This window comes from Notamacropus eugenii, chromosome 4 (assembly GCF_028372415.1).
Source record: "Notamacropus eugenii isolate mMacEug1 chromosome 4, mMacEug1.pri_v2, whole genome shotgun sequence".
NCBI classification, from domain to species: Eukaryota; Metazoa; Chordata; class Mammalia; order Diprotodontia; family Macropodidae; genus Notamacropus; species Notamacropus eugenii.
Window position 1 is genome coordinate 119,103,972 of NC_092875.1, and position 19,881 is coordinate 119,123,852.

At 40.4% G+C, this 19,881-nt stretch overlaps 1 long non-coding RNA gene across 1 annotated transcript in view; it reads left to right on the plus strand.

The window, feature by feature from the left end:
- LOC140500516 (uncharacterized) overlaps window positions 1-19,881 on the plus strand; it is a 34,142-nt gene that overhangs the window by 9,518 nt on the left and 4,743 nt on the right. The window contains exon 2 of the long non-coding RNA XR_011965768.1: window positions 1,058-19,687. This is a non-coding gene — a long non-coding RNA (uncharacterized lncRNA). The remainder of the gene's footprint in view (window positions 1-1,057; window positions 19,688-19,881) is intronic.

A 19,881-nucleotide genomic window follows, 5' to 3' on the forward strand; every position in this document is an offset into this window, starting at 1 on the left:
GGATTCACCAGCAGAGCACCTCCAGGCCTGGGCTCCTTCTTTCCTAATGGGCTGTGTGAAGTGCATAGTCTATCCTGACTCTGTTCCTGGGGGTGCTTAGAATATCTGTATCTGCTGTTGCCTCTCACTCTCTGGAAGGAATGTCTGTTTTTCTTCCCACTGTATCTCTTCTGCTGAGTGATTGCTATCTCCTTTTAAATGGACAGTTCCAAGACCAGCTTGTGTGTGAGTGTGTGTGTGTGTGAACATCATTATTATTGCCCAAACTGAGGACCACAAAAGACAATGTGAGCTCACAGCCTGCCAGAGTTCATCTTGTCCAGAAAAGTATATATTTTGCTCAGAAGATAACAGAATAAAGCAAGGCTTACTCAACTCTTCTGGGGCAATTTGGGCATTTCACTATAAACAAATATTGAAGGAGGTAGCGTGGAACAGTGGGAAGGGCACTGGCTCTGGAGACAGAGGCCCTTGGGGTCAAACTACCAGGTCTGATCCTGATTAATTGTGTGATTTTCTTCAGCCTCAGTTTCCTCCTCTGTAAAATTAGTAAGCTGGACTAGCTGCCCTCAGAGGCTTTTTCCAACTTTAATAACATAATGATAGGTAATATTTATTCCACATCCTAAGATCTGCAAAGCACTTTACATTGGTTAACTCATTTGATCCTCACGACAACCCTGTGGGGTAGATGCTATTATCCCCATTACAGATGGGGAAGTGGAGTTTAAAAGAGCTTGTGTTCTATGATCCTATGAACTATTAGTACTCTTAACACACAGTCAGTCCAATAGCCAGTGAGTTGACACACTGCGGGAGAAAATGACCACATCCATATTGACATGGTCACCTCGAATAAAGCCAGCAGACAAGGGGAAAAATGGTTCAGTGATAAGAGGAGCAGAAAAGATGATTTCATTTCAGACCCCAAAGCAGCAATAATAACTAATATTTACATGACATTATGAAAGTTTGCAGAACACTTTACATCTATCATCTCGTTTGATCTTTACAACAGCCCCATGAAGTAAATGCCACTCTTTCCCCCATTTTCCAGGTAAGGAAAAAGAAGCTGAAGGAGATTAAATGGCTTGTGCCCAGGGTCACACAACTGGGAAACGTCTGAGGCAAGATCTGATCTCTATCTACCATGACATGTGGAAGGCTCACTTCATGGATTTCATGGGGCATTCGGGGACCTCCAATGCTGCCGTGTTTACATACAAGCAAACAGATTGCAGCGAAGATAATTACTTATTTCTAAGGTACATTTAGAACTAAAAGGGATCTTAGAGGTCATTTAGTGCAACCCACTTTTATAAATGTAGAAATTGAGGTCCAAGTGACTTGCTCAAGGCTGCACAGTTTGTAAATGGCAGAACCAGAATCCAAACTTTCTCTAATTCCAAATTCACACTGTGAAATTCACACTACTATAGATCTGTTCCAGCTTAAGCATTCATGATTCATCATTGCTGTCCCACACATCTGGGACTGAGGTGGAAGTAGTGGGTGTTATCCCTGTGTCTCTTGGTTGAAAAGACCAGTACAATGCCAGTAATTCTTTCAGCACTCTATATATGAAATCACTATGGTCCTGTAAGCAGAATAGGTGGTCACCTAGGTGGTGCTTTAAGAACTAAGACAAATGTACTCTCATTTCCCCATCATGCCTTTCAGGTATCTTCCCCATTAGTCTATACCAGGGGTCAGAACCTGCAGGCTCAAGGTCACATGTGGATCTTTAGGTCCTCAAGTGCAGCCCTTTGACTGAATTCAAACTTTACAGAGCAAATAAATTCCCATAATAAAAAGATCTGTTCTGTAAAACTTAGGCTTAGTCAAAAGGACACCCAAGGACCTAGAGGGCTATATGCATCCTAGAGGCTGCAGGTTCTCCACTCCTGGTCTATATTGATGCCTGAAGCTCTATTATTAGAATTTTATTCCTTTGACTAAATATTTATTAGGCAGCTACTATACGCCAGGCACTATGTGCCAGTTTTCTATTAATTCTAGCAGCTTCTTGGCTTGTTCATCATAATCTGTATTGACTACAATCACAATCATGTCAGATAAGTGTAAAATTGTACTAGGGATATAAATTAAAACATGAAAAGCAGTTCCTGTCCTCAAGGAGCTTATGATCTAATGGGGAAAAACACACAAAAGGAAGCTAAAAAGGCAGAGTGTGGGAGAAGGTATTCTTTGTAGGGTAACGATGGGAAAGTCCAAAGGAGTACAGCTTGGTGAGAAATGGGATTGCTGGTCTGAGTGCCCTCCTTAAATGGAGGTTCTGGCAGAATTTCATCACTGTACCCTTCCATCAGTGGGACAAAGTACTGATGACAAGAGACTGCCAAGGCTGATTTCATCTTGCAGGAGGATGGAGTTCCTACTGATGAGATTCTTTGCAGGGATGGTAGAAAAATCTAAAGCAGGCCTAACAGGATGGGAAATTGAAAATCATTGAAAAATCATCTTTTTTTAATGTAACAGATTACTGTGGTCTTCACTCTCTGAAGGCTGGATAGGTTAGATTTTTTTTCCCCTCTCTTAGGGTTCTCTTGTACCCTTAAGGAGTTTGGGGATGGTGGTAGTGTTTAGGCTGTCTGCAAATAGTTTTAGCCTCCACCAACTTTGTGCCCAAGGGTAGAGGGGTCCTCTGTATCCCAGGTTCATTTTTTCCACTAACAGTAGGATTAGTTTTTTTTAAAGAAATATTTATAAGTTATAATCACAAACATACAAACTTACTCCCTGTACTCCTGGGAGGCATGATTCCCTTCCCCTCTGCAGCACCTCAGTCTCTGAGGAAAGGAAGAGGATTAGGTTTATAGTTTAGTTTGGGTTCAGTAGAGTACAGTCCAGGTTCCAAATTCAAAAGCCCCCTCAGGCTCAAGTCCCAGGTTTCTCAGGTCTTCCATACCAGCCTGGCTGGTGGCATCCTCTCATGGGGCAGTCCTGGCTCCAGGGTTGCCATGGTTCAACCTCCTTCTGATGTTTGAAACAGAGGAGGACAAAAAACACAGAACAGAAGCAGGTGCCTTCAGGTCCATTTCTTGGAGCAAGAGAAGGGGAGTCCTGTCTTTCTCACCAGTTCTCAGCTTCCTAGCTACGGGTAAACTGGAATCTTTGCTCTATGGAGGGAACAGATAAGCAAAAGGGGGAGGGGGCAGAAAACAGCTATAGTTTTTAAAGACACTGGTAGACAACCAAAGGAGGCTTTTCCACCCATGGACAAATCAGGCTCCATGTTAGGCAAATTGGCCAAGTTCAGAAGGCTCCTCAAGAGCATCTCCACATTAGACCTAGATTTGCCCAGAGAAACCCAAGTTACATTAAAATAACAGTACTCCAGTGAGGGGTGACATGTTGTTGTTAACTGTTTTTTCAGTTCAATCTGGTTCTCTGTGACCCCAATTGAGGTTTTCTTGGAGTGGTTTGCCATGTCCTTTGCCAGCTCATTTGACAGATGATGAAACTGAGGCAGACAGGGTTAAGTGACTTGCCCAGGGTCAGACAGATAATAAGTGTCTGAGACCAAATTTGAATTCAGGTTCTCCTGACTCTAGGCCCAAGCTCTGGACCACTGAACCGCCTCACTGCCCTGAAGAGTGACATATTAAGGCTTAAATCATTAACATTTTATTATGAATTAGTTACTATACTTTCTGATATTACACTTCCTACAGAGCAGGGCTTTTGATAGTAGGGGGAGAAACAGATCCAAAACATAAGCTATTACCCAGAGAAGGGAGGCTTGGTTGGGAGGCTCTGGAAATGCATGGGTTAGCGGGATAATACTGGGAGCTGTGAGAAGTGGGAAAGATAGCTGACAACCTTTGTCTGTTTAAAGTTTTGTCTTATTTTTTAGTGTCCTTCTTCAAATATGGTATCCAGAACTGAACACAATACTCCATGTGTGGCCTGACTAGGGAAAAGATGGTAAATCTATCAGCCCCTTGTTTCTGGATGCTCTACCTCTTTTGAGGAAGCCAAATACTGCATTAAGGTATTGTCATCTTGGTTTTTGGCTTTATCACACTATTAACATATTCTGAACTTCCAGCCCAGTAAATCTTGCCAGGCCTAGAGGCCTGTGTGGGCTACCCGAGTCTTCTTACCTCACCTCCGAGGTCTTCGGCTGGCCACGCCGGATGCTCATATGAGAGAAAGGACGTTCCAGAGTCGAACAAGGGTTGAGCTTTATTACAGGGTTTCGGTTACAAGTGCAGGGGAGTCTTCCTTAGGAGGAAGAGGGGGAGATTTCCTAAGGAGGCTAAGATCTTAAGGGATTGGAAGTAGAAGTACAAGCGGGGAGAGAGGGGGAGGGGAGAGAGGAAAGAAGAGAAGCGGAGCCTACTGTCCTCTTGGCTCCTCACGTGCTAAGAGAGCTTTCAGGCTTCCTCAATCCTACTTAACCTTCAGCCACACAGTTTGCATCTGAATACCGTGCTGTTAGATAACAATAGTGTGCCCAGATCCGGGACAATCTCGAGGGCAGGGAGACTCCACCCATCACGTATCTCCCGGGGAGAGGCGGAAATACCCAAGCTAGCCGAGCTAGCTCAGTCTGACCTTCTCGAATCCCCGCTGTTCATGGAGGGCCTCGTAAGACTCTAAGATTTAGAAGTCCCACTTTTACCCGCCCGAGACCATCCACACGGAATTGAGCTTCCAATTCCAACAAAATCTTACAAATCTTTTTTTCAAATGAACTGCTTCCCAGTTAGGCCTCTCTATTCCTGTACTAATGAAGTGGATTTTTTAAATGCATACACAACTTTACCATTATTCTGGTTAAATTTTACCTTATTCAATTCAGCCCAATGTCAAGATCTCTTTTTTATGCCATCAGCTACTGTGTTAGCTACCCCATCTCTGTGCCACTGGAAATGTGATAAGCCTTTATCCAAGTTAAGTACAGATCTCTGGTATTCCAGTGGAGGCTTCCTTCCACATTGATACTGAATCTCTGATGACTTGCAGCAACAGTGGACATTTCAGTGAAGTAAACTCTGGTTCAATTCCAGGAAAAGTATTCTAAAAAGGGGAGGTATCAGGGAATAGAACAGGATGCCTTAAGAGAATGCAGTTTCCACATGAGTGAACATACTCAACAGAGGAACACTTCTCAGGAATGCTTCAGAGGGAATTTCTGCACACACAGGTTAGACTACTTTATTTCTGAAGTACTTCACATCTCTCCATTTCATACTCTCAACTTCACTGAGTACAGAGCAGAAAGAAGACAGTCACTGTTTCCCATTGAGTGGTTGTGAAATCACAGTTTCAAAACTGTAAAGGACCACCTCAGTGCCATCTAGTACAACCCATGGTTGAACAGGTCTTCAGCCCGACTCCCTCTGCTGGGGCCGGTCCTGTGAGATCACCTCTCATTTGCAATGTTTATATCTTATATGTAAATAGTTGTTTGAGAATGTGAGCTCCCTAAGGACAGGGGAGGTGTTTTTGCTTTTTCTTATATCCCCAGTTGCTTAACATAGCTTTCAGGGAATCATAAAAGCACTTTGGATTGTTACTGTCAGCATAAAACTGAATTTCATCTGCCTTGTTGCTGAGCCAGGAATCCTGCATCTCTCTAAGCTTTGCTTGTACTTTGCTTTTGATGGTATTAAATGCTTAAGTCTAATAGCAGAGGGGGCCCCATTAGTATAGTGAGGCAAGGACACTGTACTTGTGTAGCTTCAAGGGAGGCAGAATAGACATCTCTAGCTTCTTTCCCTGCCACCCTTCTCCAAGCAATACTCCAAGCAATTCCTGCCAAGAGGGTTAACAAAAAGCTGGGGCCAAGGTCACTACACTCTCCTCAGAGAGAGGAGATACCAGGCTAGAATTTGATCAACCTGCTCCCTTAAATAGTGTTCATTTAGGGGATATGATTGGGTTTGAGCTGACTTCTGATCACTTTATTTTTGGGAGGAGGAAGGAGGACCCCAAGTTCTATATTCAAGGCTTGACCTCTTTCTGACCAAATATCAAGTCCACAACAAACACATATAGCAAATTGCAAAGAAATCCATTTATCCAAATCAGAGCAAAACAGAAATCAGAGAAAGTACATAGGAGAATATACACCAGACAATATAGAGTGAAGGAGTTTTCCCAATGGGAGCAAGATAACTCAGCTCATCCAAGAGAGGGTGTTCTGGATCTCACCCAAGGGAAAACTCCTCAAAGTCTCTAGAGTAGCAAACTGTAAATAAGGACATGATGGAGACCAATAGTCCTTCTCATATCTTCTCAGGCTTTTCCTTCAACAACTTGAAGTAAGGCTTTCCTCTTCCATTTAGCAGCTCATTGCTTGAAGAGTCTTGAAGACTGGTGGTGCTCCAAGACTTCTTAAAGGGACAGGCCTACAGGTACCCCTGGGAGACTGGTGAAGGGTGGGGCTCTCTGGCCTTCTGCTACCTCCATCTCATGTAGAGCAAGGCATTCATCTCCACCAATAAAGAGAGAGTCTCATGCCAATGGACTTTGGAAAAGTGGTTACATTCCTCCACTGGGTCAAAACTCTTTAGATCTCTTGCAGAGATCAGCTGCGGCTGTCCCAAGCTTATAACTGTACAGTATAAACACAAGTGTCAGCACTCAGCGCTTTAAAATAACAAGGATGATGTTCCTGGCATCACAAGTAACCAGCTTTCAGCACCATTAAAACGGAAATAAACAAATGCACATTTACAATATATACAGTAGACCTGTGAGGATTCTACAGTGACAACATGCTTGACTACATGTGGGATATATAACATAATATAATGCAATGTAATATAATGTAGTAATATAACGCATATTTCAAAAGTACCTACACAGCAATCCATCAAAAGCAATGTGTGGCTAGCCAACAAAACTAGCTAGCTGCAACCATAACAATATCAACCCCCTATATATAAAATTAATGCTGTTCAGTCACGTCTAAGTCTTCCTGACCCCATTTGAGGTTTCCTTGGCAAAAATACTGGAGTGGTTTTCTACTTTCTTCTCCAACTCATTTTCCAGATGATGAAACTGAGGCAAACAGGGTTAAGTGACTTGCCCAGGATTATTTCCTGACTCCAGGCCTGGTGCCACCCCGTTGTCACATATATGGCAGATATATATAATGCATTTTAACTAAAAGCATTATTTCAAATTATAATGTAACAGACATTGCTATAGCATGAACAAAACACAAACAACAGTCAAATGAGTATAACGGTAAAACAAAACAAAACAAAACAAACCCCCAAGCATACTCAACATGCAGTAATTCACATGTACAGCAGTAAACATATGCAGTTACACACAAGATACTTTCCACATGGGCAATCTCTAGTATTGTTACCCAGAGACATTTAACTCTATCTTTAGGTTTTTCTGTGGCATCATAACTTAGCCTAGTGACTGGTCTAAAGACCTAGTTCTTCTGTCACTGACTGAGGTCTCTGCCATACCAGAGCTAGTAGTTGGTATAGACTGGCAATTAGGATCATTACAGACTTCTGTGTCTTCACCTGGGCTGCCAACTACTCCATGCTGGCTGTCAGTATTTTCAAGCTTTGTGAGTTGAATCTGTACCTTGTGGTCTCTGTAGCAGTTTGAGCCAGGAAAGGAGTTGCCTCTGGGTTCAGTTCTCGTCTGGTAGTAATATTATTATTATAATAATATACTATATGATACTATTATATAATAATACTATAATAATAATTTCCTTCACTGAATGCGCCACTTTCCATGCCAATGTCTTGGTCAGAAAGTCTTTGTACAGCTGGTGGATGGTCTCTTTTCCTTGACCTTGCCTTGATGAGTATCTATCACTTTTTTCCATCTGCTAAATAGAAAGTTCAACTAACTTTCCTATGGACAGTAGGCAGTTATGGTTAGTAGTCCTGAAAGGGCCTCTACCATTCTCTGGGACTTTTTTGTAAGCAGGCAAATTTCTTATCTCTCAATTACTTCGCATAGATTAGCTTTCCATCCATCAGCTAACTTGAATTCCAAGGTTACTTAATAGAACTCTATTACCTTGTTAAAGGTCTTGGCACATTATTATAGTACTTTCCAGGGATGCACACACTGACAATGAGGTTGATGCACTCATTGCCAGAGCTAGCTCAGTGTTTGGGATGCTCTGAAGAAAAGTATGAGAAAGAAAAGGTATTAGACTGACTACCAAATTGAAGGTCTAAAGAGCTGTTGTGCTGATTTCATTGTTATATGCCTGTGAAACACGGACAGTGTACCAGCTCCATGCCAGAAAACTGAATCACTTTCATCTGAACTGTCTTAGCAAGATTCTGAGGATTACCTGGCAGTATAAGGTACCAGACACTGAGGTCCTGCTTGAACTAACCTGCCAAACATTCAAACTATGCTTCAGAAAACATACTTCCAATGGGCTGCCCATGTTGTTCAAATGCAAAATGTATGCTTGCCAAAAAGAGTATTTTGTGGACAACTCACATGGGGCAGGTGATCACATGGTGGTCAGAAGAAGCAATACAAGGACATTCTCAAAATCTCTCTCAAGAATTTTGTATTTGACTATTCCATATGGGAGAAACTGGCACAGGACCACTCAGCATGGTGTGCCCACATCAGAAAGGGTGCTGTGCTCTATGAGAAAAGCAGAATTGAAACAGCACAAAGGAAATATAGGATGCACAAATTTGAAGTGTCCACCCCAAATATTCACACGGACTATCTGTGCCCAACCTGTGGTAGAGCATTCCAAGCTCTTATTGGTCCGATCACCCACAGCTGGACACATTGAAACTTGACTTTATCATGGTGATGTCATTTTGGTCATCTTAGAGAACAAAGGACAACAACCCTAATTTTTTTTGTTTCTGTCTCAAATCTGAGCTGTGGCTAGTTGGTAGGCATTTCTCAGTTTCTCTCTCAATTGAGACACACCCTGAGTGTGAGTAGTTATACCAGTGCCTTCATCTGAGGTAACAAAACACAAGTCAATAGGCAGGTTGGTTCGGGCCTAAGCATTAGCAAGTATAGTGCAAAGCCTATGAGATTATGGAATTGTATGCAAATGGTGGTAAGGAGACATGTTGATTCCACTGAGCTTTTTGTTCTGGTCTCTAAGTTCCCAGCATATCCAACAGTGTGTGAAATGTTTAAGCTGTAGGTCTCCTTGAGGTTGATGAGCAGTAAGCATAGACTTTTTGACAGGTGACAAGGTCAACATTTCCTTTAGTTGTTTGCTCTCAAAGTCCTTATCTTGGTCAGACTGGAGCCTAACTTGGAAGCCATCTATGGAAAAATACTTTTCCAATGATACTTTAGTTACCATAGATGATTTTTGGTTTCTAGTTGGATATGCTTCTGCATACCTGGTGATATGGTCAGCCACCATCAAGATATGACAAAATATATTTTTGCTATCTTCTTCCAGGGACAGAAAGTCAATCCAGATGAGTTCCAAAAGCTTGCTGGCACTTATGTGCTCCAAGTAGGCAGCATGAGTGGGTGATGTTTTCCTTTGTACACATCTGGCATAATCTTCATACCTCTTGATGATATCAGCAGCCATCTTAGACCAGTAAAATAGATTTCTTAGCAGCTCTAATGTCTTTTCTTGACCCATTTGTCCAAACTCATCATTGGATGATGAGCATCCATGACTATTGAGCAGTATGCTTTGGGTAGCACTAAATCCTTCCTGGTTTCATAACTGGAATCAGTCACAGTCTAATACGGCATTCCATTGCATAGCTCCAACTTGGGTCATTGCCTCAGCAATAGATATTTTTTGCTATTTGGAACCTCAGGCAAGTAAAATTGTTATCCTGCTTTTTGGCTTGTATTACTTCTCTTAGCCCTTCATCAGACATCTGTTCTGGCTTCTCTTCATCTGCACAAAACTGTGGCAAGGAAGATTGCTTCTGTATCTAGTGGAGATCTCAGACTCTCAGCTAAACATCCACCCAGTTGTAGCCCAGTACTCTGAGTATCATAGATTGCTCTCACACCTTCTTCTGCTATCGCCACAGTTCTGGTGTTTATGGCATTATATTCCTATGGAGCTCCCATGTGTAGTAGAAATGGATCAAGCCCCACATGTGTAGTGAAATCCTGCACAGTGAGGAGGTTGTCATTTGGTTTAAAGGGAGGCAGAATAGACAACTCTAGCCCTTTTCTCCCCCTACCCCTTTCCAAAAGAGACTTTCATTCTTGCCAGGAGGGATAGCAAAAATTTGAGACCAAGGTCACTCCACTCTCCATGGAGAGAGGAGGTACCAGGCTAGAATTACATCTACCTGTTCTCTTAAATGTTGTTCACTTAGGTAATATGAGCATGTTCAACCTAACTTCTGATCACTTTGTCATTTTTTAGGGAGAAGAGTACCCCAGGCTCTATATCGAAGGCTTCACCCTTTTCCCATCAAATACCTTTCTACATATATAGCACATATATACATATATAGGAACATATATAGCAAATAACAAAGAAACTCATTTATCTAAATCAAAGCAAAACAGAAATCAGAGAAGATATATATAGGACAATATATACTAGACAATATGGAATGAAGGAGCTCTCCCATTGGGAACAAGACAACTCAACTTCATCAAGAGAGAGTGTCCTGGATATTACCTAAGGGGAAACTCTCCAAAGCCTCTAGAGTAGCTGGAAATAGAGACCTAATAGAGACCTAAGACCTCTCGTGTCTTCTCAGAGTCATTTGCTTCAGCAACTCGAAGTGGGGTTGGCCTCTTCTATCTTCCTTTTTGAGGCTGGAAGCCAAAAGCCTGAAGTGTCTCATTGCTTGAAGAGACTTGATGATCCAAGTATCCAAGATCTTCAAGGGGGATTGGCAAAGAGTGGAGCTCTCTGGCTCTCAGTAACTACCCTCCCCCTCATATAGAGCAGGTCATTGTTAGCTGAGATCAAAATCCAGAACTGAAATAATTTAGGAAGGTTTATTAAATTGTCCAGCAGAGGGGAGAGCCACAAAGGGGTGCCCCACTCCTGCCAATGTCTATAATTTACACATTATAAAGTATTCAAACAAAGGAACAAGGGAACTGAATGGCCAGCATGGAGGCAGTTTCCAGATAAATATGTGGGTTATTTGAGATACATGGACAGAGAAAACTCCTCAAAATTCTTGCATCAGTCTTCAGATTTGACTGGATTACTGGTCAGCATAACCCAGGTCCAGAGTTAAGCATTAAATGAATGGTCTCTAAGGAACAGGTCTGATTTCTCAGTCATACAAGGTTAGTTTCAAACAGTGCAATAAAGTTTTCTCAGAGCATTCATCTTTACTAATAAGGAGAGAGTTTCACCCAGTGGGGTTTGGGATAGGGTTACATAAGCACTACATAAATGCTTTCTGACAAATGCTTGTTAACTGACTGACTCTACAACTCAACATGTGGTTATCCAATGTTTGTATGATTTCTCTTGAGGGAGAATCAACATACTCCTGAGGCAACCGCCCTCCACCTTTAGAGAGTTCTAATTGTAATCCTAAATTTACCTCTGGAACTTCCATCCATTACTCCTGGTTCTTACCTATAGGGCCAAAAAGAATAATTTGAATCCCTTTTCTACATGACAGACTTTAAGTTTTTGAAGAAGGTTATAATATCTCCCCTGAACCTTCTCTTCTTCAGGCTAAATAACCCTAATTCCTTCTACTGTTCATTATATGACATGGTTTAAAATATTTTTAGTTTCCCTCTTCTGGATGCTCTCTAGCTTATTGATGTCCTTCATGGAATGTGGCATCCTAAATCCTCCAGATGGAGTCTGAATAGTGCTGAGTTCAGTCAGAGTATCACCTGGTTCTTGGATGCCATGTCCCTCTTAAGGCAGCCCAAGATGGTATTATCTTTCCTGATGGCCATATCACACTCAGCTCCCATTAAGGTTGTGGTCCACTTATACCCTGAGATCTTTATCATAAAAATTGCTGTACTGTTCCTCTCTTACACCCACCCCAGAAGCCAATTTCTTGAACTCACATATAATTGTATTGCTATGCAATTTTATCTAATTTAGCTCGCTGTTCTAGCCATCAAAATCTTTTTTTTTTGGATTCTGATCAATATTTAATGTATTAGCCATACCTATCAGCCTTATGCTATCTATACAAAGAACAGAAGTTAGGGAGAGGTACTTCTAGGACATCAAGATGGAAATGTTTAGCAGGCATTTGGAGAAAAGGGATCAAAATTCAAGGAATGGGTTGGAGCTAAAGGTATAGACTTAGGAGTCATCTTCAGAGAAATAATAATTGAAGATATTGGAGCAGATAAGATCATTAAGATTGCCAAGACCTTTGTCCTTTCTGGGTCTCAGTTTCCTTATTTGTAAAACCAGGGGCTTGGTTCAGATGCTATAAAATGCAATTTTTCTTCTTCACTCAACATCAGTTGCTGCTTCTTCTCTATCCATCATTATCTCTGTCTATGACTATATCTATTATCTATTTTCATTCATTCATTAGATCATTCAGCAAGTCATTTTCCCCAAATATCCTTGCCAGTCATTTTTTGAGTGTGTTTTGCACATTGCCAGATGTTAACAGGGGATATGGAAGAAGAAGAAGACATTGCTCCTACTCTTAAGCAGTTTATAATCAAAAGGAAGAGATAAGAATAGTTTATGTTAGAAGTATCGAACTCAAATACAAATGGATCTCTGTGGGCTGCATATTGGCTCAGAAAACCATAAATTAACATTATTGTCATTTTCTTGTATTTTTATTTATTTTGTTAAACATTTCCCAATTATAGTTTAATCTGGTTCAGGCTACTGCTGTGAGTTTGCAGGTCACTAGCTTGACACTTTTGGTTTACATGACAGTTAAAAATGCCAATTATCATATAATTAAGTGCATCAAAAGGGTGTTATAGGACTTATCAGAAAGTCAATAACAGTAATAGCTGATATTTTTTCAGTGCTTCATAGTTAAACAAAGAACTTTCTTTAGAACAAATCTGTGAGATAGATAGGTAGGGATTATTATCCTCCACTTGCAAATGAGTGAAGTCAGTGACTTGCTTATGAATTATAGGATGAGCACTCAAACCTAGGGCTTCCCATCCTAAGTCTACTATTCTTTTCACTAGGTACAGTCTCCAAATCAATTAAAGAGATAAGGTAAGGTCTTAGATAGAAAGTGGTCTTGAGTTGGATCTTTATACATAAGAAAGATTTTCTTAGGCAGAGGGGTATAGAAGGCATATCCCATGTAGTGAAAATAACACAGGCAAAGGTGTTGAGTTGGGTTTGAACATGGCTAGTGTATAGCTGTAACTATAAATTCTGGCTCTTGGACCAAATTCATCTGGTTAGGGAGGGGAGTGAGGAGTGTAGTCCTTTCCAGTTAGGTTGTATGGGTTGTCCTTTGTTCTTAAAGAGGACTATGATATCAGGAAGATGATGCCATGACTTACAATTGAATTGGATCTGAGTGAGGGAGGCACTAGCCTCACTTTCTCCTCTAAAACCATTTGGATCCAGTCATACTTGAACAGGAGATAGCCCATTCCTTAAAGAGCTGGCCCAACCCCCCCATATTTATGACCTTCCACATCTCAGGAGGTAGCTGAGGATTGATGGGGAGGAGGAAGGTAGCAGACAAGGGCCATGGTATAGAGGAAGGTAGAAGTTTCTCTCCTTCAAAGGAGTCGTATGTGTCTAAAACTGTAATTTCCTTCATAAAGAAGTAAACTAAATCTTAGAATTCTGAAAGATGTGTTGTTTGTATTGATAAGAGTGAGAATGCATATGAAATTTGTCAGTAAAAAGCATTCTAGCCTTATATAGCCTCATAATACTGTCTTTCTTTGCAAAGGTTGCCAATAATGAAGGGATATATATTGTTTCTTCAGTATGTATCATTAGTTTTTAAGTTTTTTGTGTACTAATAGTCCATATGGCTGATATAGCTTTTTTGATGTGTGGTCATCAAAAAAAAAATCAATTATATTTTGGCCTAAAAGCAAAATCAAAGAAAATTTAAACTCAGTTACTTAAGAACATTGCTATTTCAGAGAAACCACCACACTTACTATCGGGAAATGATGGTAGCTATCCAATGAGTGATTAATTGTAAGTTGTAAAATATAAGATATAAAATAATATACTAAATGTAAAATATTAAAAAATAATAAATTATAAATAGGAGGTTTATAGGGTTATTTGGGCACTTTGCTGTTCTGGTAGATTTGTGATTAGACAGTGTGCTACAATGAAACAGAAATTTTAAAGACCTCCATGTGTTTTCATCCTGTGATATTCTCAAGCATCTACGTTTTCCTATAAATTCAATTCAGCCTTGTTTTTGAGATTATCTCCCTATCTCACCTAGGCTGTAAATACGGTGGTCACTCCTAGGCCAGATCTTACTACTTATCAGCATGAAAATTTTGACTTGCTCTGTTTCTGACTTGGGCCAGTTCACCCCACTTTAAGAAGTCTGGTGACCTCTCGAATCCTAGAGGTACCTACTGGTGCCAGTCTTAGTGTGGACACTCAGTATGCTTAGCCTAGTTCAGAACTCCCAAACTGGAGCAATTCATTGGTAGTAGGGATTACAGACATGCTCCACCATGCCTGAAAAATTAATTCAATATGAAAAAATTTATTAATTATCTACTATGTTCAAGGTTGGGGCAGCTAGGTAGAACCGTGGATTGAGTACTGAGCTTTGGGTCAGAAAGACTCATCTTTTTGAGTTCAAATATGGCCTCACTTATTTAGCTGTGTGACCCTGGGCAAGTCACTTCATCCTTGTCTTAGTTTCCTCGAGAAATAAATGGCAAACCACTCTAGTATCTTTGCTAAGAAAAACCCAAATCATGAAGAGTAAGACATGAGTGAACAAATGTTCAAGATACTGTGTAAATCTCTGAGAATACAAAGACATGAAGGCAACATCCACTGCCCTCAAAGAAACTTCTGTTCTACTGAGGAGATGCAACCTGCAAACAAATAATTATAATATAAGGAAAATGTAAGAGGAAGGGAAAGAACATTTATTTGTACTCGTGTATGGAAGGATGAAGGAAAGCTGGGCAGAGGAAGTGGTTCCTGGAGTGAAAGAAGTGAAAGAATTTAAGGATTGGTTCAAGGAAGGAGTGGATTCCAGGTAAGAGGATGGCTTTGGGAAGACATGGAAAGGGATGGAATGTTGAGTTCATGGAATAGCTAGTAGTCCAGTTTGGCAAGAACATGGAACCCATCAAGGAGAACAGAATGGAATTAGCTGGGAGGGTAGGTGGGAGCTGGAATGCAGAAGGCTTTCAATGCCAGGCTGAAGAGTTTCTCTTTTATCTGAGAAAGTTTCTCTTTTATTTGAGCTAAGAAGTGAAAAGGTGAGTACTGTGCCTCCACAGAGGTCTGACCAAAGTACCAGAGTCTTTTTATTGATCTTTTAATACAATAATGTAAACTCACATTTCTATAACACACTAAAATTTACTTTGTGGTTGTTTATTTGTTTCAGTCATGTCCAACTCTTCATGACCCCATTTGGGCTTTTCTTGGCAAAGACACTGGAGTGGTTTGCCATTTCCTTCTCCAGTTCATTTTTACAGATGAGGAAACTGAGGCAAACAGGGTGAAGTGACTTGCCCAGGGTCACACAGCTATAGTGTCTGAGGCCAGATTTGAACTCCAAAGGACAAGTCTTTTGACTCCAGGCCTCTATCCACTACACCACCCACCTGCCCAAAAAATTTGCTTAGTTTCCCCCCAACAATTCTAGTGCATATGTTATTATTCCTATATTATACATGAAGAGAAATTGAGCTTAAGAGAGGCAAGGTTACTGGCCAGTGGTCACACAGAATATAAGTTCTGTGGTTGGAATTTGAATTCATTTTTAGATTTCAGGTCCAATGCTCTTTCTATTGTAACATATATGCCACTAACATCTTGAGGATACCAATGTATCTTTTATCTCATGATCTTGATACATGACTGACCCATCTCCTTTTCTGGGCATCCATGGTCAAATAGTCTTCTTGAACACAAGTCAGAGTTGATCTACTTATGCCCATCATATGCTTTCACCAGTGCCCTTTGGCATACTTTCTTTTTGTTCTTGCAAGGTCATGGTAGTCCAAGCTTCCAGTCACATTGCACTGGAGTGGGCTAGAATTTTAGAGGTACAGAGGACCTTAAAGATTATCTAGTCCAACCTCTCTCTGACGAGATAAACAGACTGAGACACATAAAGTTTGCCCAAGGTCACACATGTAGTATGTGGCAGAGCCAAGATTTGAACCCAGGTTCTCTGAGTCCAAATTTGATGCTATTTCCACTATACTGTATTGCTTTATAAAGGATTGGTGGAAAGGGGAAAGCACCTATATGTACAACAATATTTATAGAAGCTCTTTTCATGGTAACAAAATATTGGAAGTCAAGGGAATTCCCATCAATTGGCGAACAGCTAAAGAAGTTGTGGCATATGATTTTAATGGAATACTACTGTGCTATAAGAAATGACAAGCAGGATAATTTCAGAAAAACCTGGGAAGACATATGAGCTCATACAAAATGAAGTGAGCAGAACCACGAGAACACTGTACACAGTAGCAGCAGTATTGTAATAATCAGTGAAAGACTTAGCTACTCTGATCAAGGCAATGACACAAAACAATTCCAAAGCACTCATGATGAAAAATATTACCTGCAGAGAGAACTGATGAATCCTGAATACAGATTAAAGCATCCTTTTTTTCACTTAATTTTTCTTGCTTTCTTTTCTGTTTTGCAACATGGTTAATATGGAAACATGGTTTGATGTTGCATGAATAATTGATAACATATTAGTTGCCTTTTCAAGGAGTTGAAGACAGGCAGGAGAGAGGGAGAGAATTTGGAACTCAAAATGTTTTTAAAAAATGAATGTTAAAAAAGGGGGAAAAGGACTGGTGGTTTAGACAGGACTTTCATTTGATAGCCCGAGACCAAGAAATACTATTTGCTTGTTGACAAAGCCCTTAATGTCACTTCTTCCTTCTTTCCCTTTCTTCCTCAAATGCAGTGAGTAAGATAAATTATTTGGAATAATAGGCCAAGAAGGGATCCTACCAAACTCTTTTTCTAAAAACAAATATGATACTGATACTTAGACCAGGAAGAATAAAAATAGAGAAAGAAAATTATAGCGCAATTTCATTAATGAATATGGATGCAAAAATCGTAAATAAAATATTAGCCAAAAAATTACAATAACATCATAAAGATTATACATTATGATTAAGTGGGATTTAGACCAGGACTGCAGGGATAGTTTAGCCAAAGAATATTTTCATGTTTTAAAACATCATGTTAGCCTGAAAAAATCTTAGCATGTGCTATTATTTATTTCTGTGACTCAGTGGAAATAGTGGATTTGGGGTCAGAAGAAACAGGTTTGAATGTTGCTCTGTGATACTTACCCTCTATGAGACTTGTTTTCTCCATCAGTTAAATCTAACATCCTGAGGACAAAACAACACTGCTCAGATCCTGGGATCAGACAGAAAGACGTAAAGGGCTCTAAATGTGGTGGTGGGGAGGGGGACGAGACTTAGGCTAAGGTCTTTTTCCCATCCACCCAGTTCCTTCTCAGGGTTTTATCTGGAATATCTCATTTGCGTCAAACTCTGGAGCACCCTTGGTTCTCAACTCATTTAATAAGTCATAGTCTAATCCTTGAACAAAGAATTTGACTAAGTTCCTTTAATCTATTTGACCCCTTTTCTTATGCAAGAGCTCTTAAGAGCCCAGTACTTTTTGTCCTTAGTTGAAAGCCTATGATTGAGATTTGTTCTTATTTTTTATTATTCACTTTAGAAGAGGTGAATGACTTGATTGAGTAAATCATTCAGTCCTTAGAAATATTTATTCTATTTCACTCTCATGCTCTGGAAAGCAAAGGAAGTCCACACTGGAGTGGAGCAAGACGAAAAGGATGCAATGGAAAGAGACTGCAAGCTCAAGCATTCCTAGGATTCATAAAGACACCAGAATAAAGATGTCCAGAATCTGAGAGTTGAAAGAAACATCAGAGGTCATTTAACTCAGTGGGGACTATACTAGGGATTCCCTCTACAATACTGTGGACAAATGCCTATCCAACACTCTTTTTGAAAATTTCTGGTGATGGGGAAATCACTACCTACCAAAGCAGTCCACTTTTGAACAACTCAAATTATCAAGATTTTTTCCCCCTTTCTTTAGTGGCCGGATCTGTCTGTGTAATTTCTATTCATTTGTCCAATTTCTGTCCTCTGGGGTAAAACTGAGTAAGTCTGATCGCTCCTGAATACTTACTCTTTCAAATACTTGAAGACAGCTATTATGCCATGTCATGTCAAGTCATATCATTCATTCAACAGATATGTGTTTTATCTGCAAGGTCCTGTGCTGAGAACTGGAGGGAACCTGGATGAATTAGACAAATGTCTTCATGAAGCAAACCATAACGAGAAATGATAATTGTTTGACATTTATTAAATGCCAGAAATATTTACTATGCAGACCATGGGAAAGACAGAGACATAATTTCAGGAGTGCAAGTTAGTAATTATTTACTTTTATAAAGTGCTGACTTGTGGGTTCTTAAAAAAAGCCTTATTAGACCTCTGATTTCATTGGCATAGAGAATTCTTGAGGAAACTCCCTTCACCAGTGCAGATCATCCCTTTAACTCTGTAACATAAAATATTGAAGATGTGTTTAGGGTATTCTGAGGTTTGGAAAATATTACAGCAGCTCTTTGAGACAGATTGCGTAAATGTTATTATTCCCATTTTTTAGATGAGAAAATTGTGGCTCCCGAGAAATCAAATAACTTCATGTCATGTCATGGTCATATGGCTAGTAAACATTTAAGAAAGGACTTGAACTCGGGCCTCTTGACTCTAGGTCCAGTACTCTTTTCATATTGCCACATTGTCTCTTTCAGGAAAAACAGACTAGTAAAGACGTCTTAGACACTAAAAATATCCTGTTTTGGTGACTGCGCTGGAGCCTGTTGCATATCAGTCAACCTGCTCCTTTTCTCCTCCTGCCACCCAAATCTAATTTAGCCTTAAAAATTTCTGCAGTAACCACCTGGATTTCTTCCCCGAGCACAGGAAATCCAGGATGGTGACCACATAGTGTGGAGATAGACCTCATAAAATGGCATCCAGAAAGATCTAAGGGACAGACTCATTAGTGAGCCTCTTTGTTCTCTCCCCTCTGTTTGCATTTTGTGGAAGTGCTCTATGTAGTCTCCTTATATAAGAGTTGCTTGATATAATCTCTTGAAAGACAAACTAACTTCCTTAATGGCAATGGGCCAGCCATTGTACAAAAAAAGCGCCCATGGAGAAGATGGAGACAGTGTCCCAGGTGGTGTTCTGTCTCTTCTCAGACCCAGAGATGATTTATGATAGTAGGAACCCTTTTTTCCTATTAAAGGAATCTTCAGCAGCTGGGCCTCAGTGGAATGATTATGGGAAATCCCTGAGGGAAGTGATATTTCCCTCTTGTCATTTATCTCTGCAGGAAGCACATTAGGGCAAAAAGGCAGAAGCAAAATTTTGAACCGGAAACAGCAGGAGCAGGAAATCCTGAGGACTCAGATGCCTGAGTTCTGGCAAGTGACACTGTGACTTGACTCTGCCTCAGAAGGATAGTAGGCCTTGGGAGAAACCTCAGGACCAGGTGATTAAGAACATGTTTCTTCACAGAGGACATGAAGTGTAGGACTTTGCTATTTATCAAGCCCCCAGTAAACACCAGTGGCAGCCTCCTGTAGGCTCAATAACAATACAGGGCCAAAGGAAGGGCTCGTGTACATAACTAAAGGATGCTGGAGTTTACAATGTGCACCATGATTATTTTGAACTAGGATCATT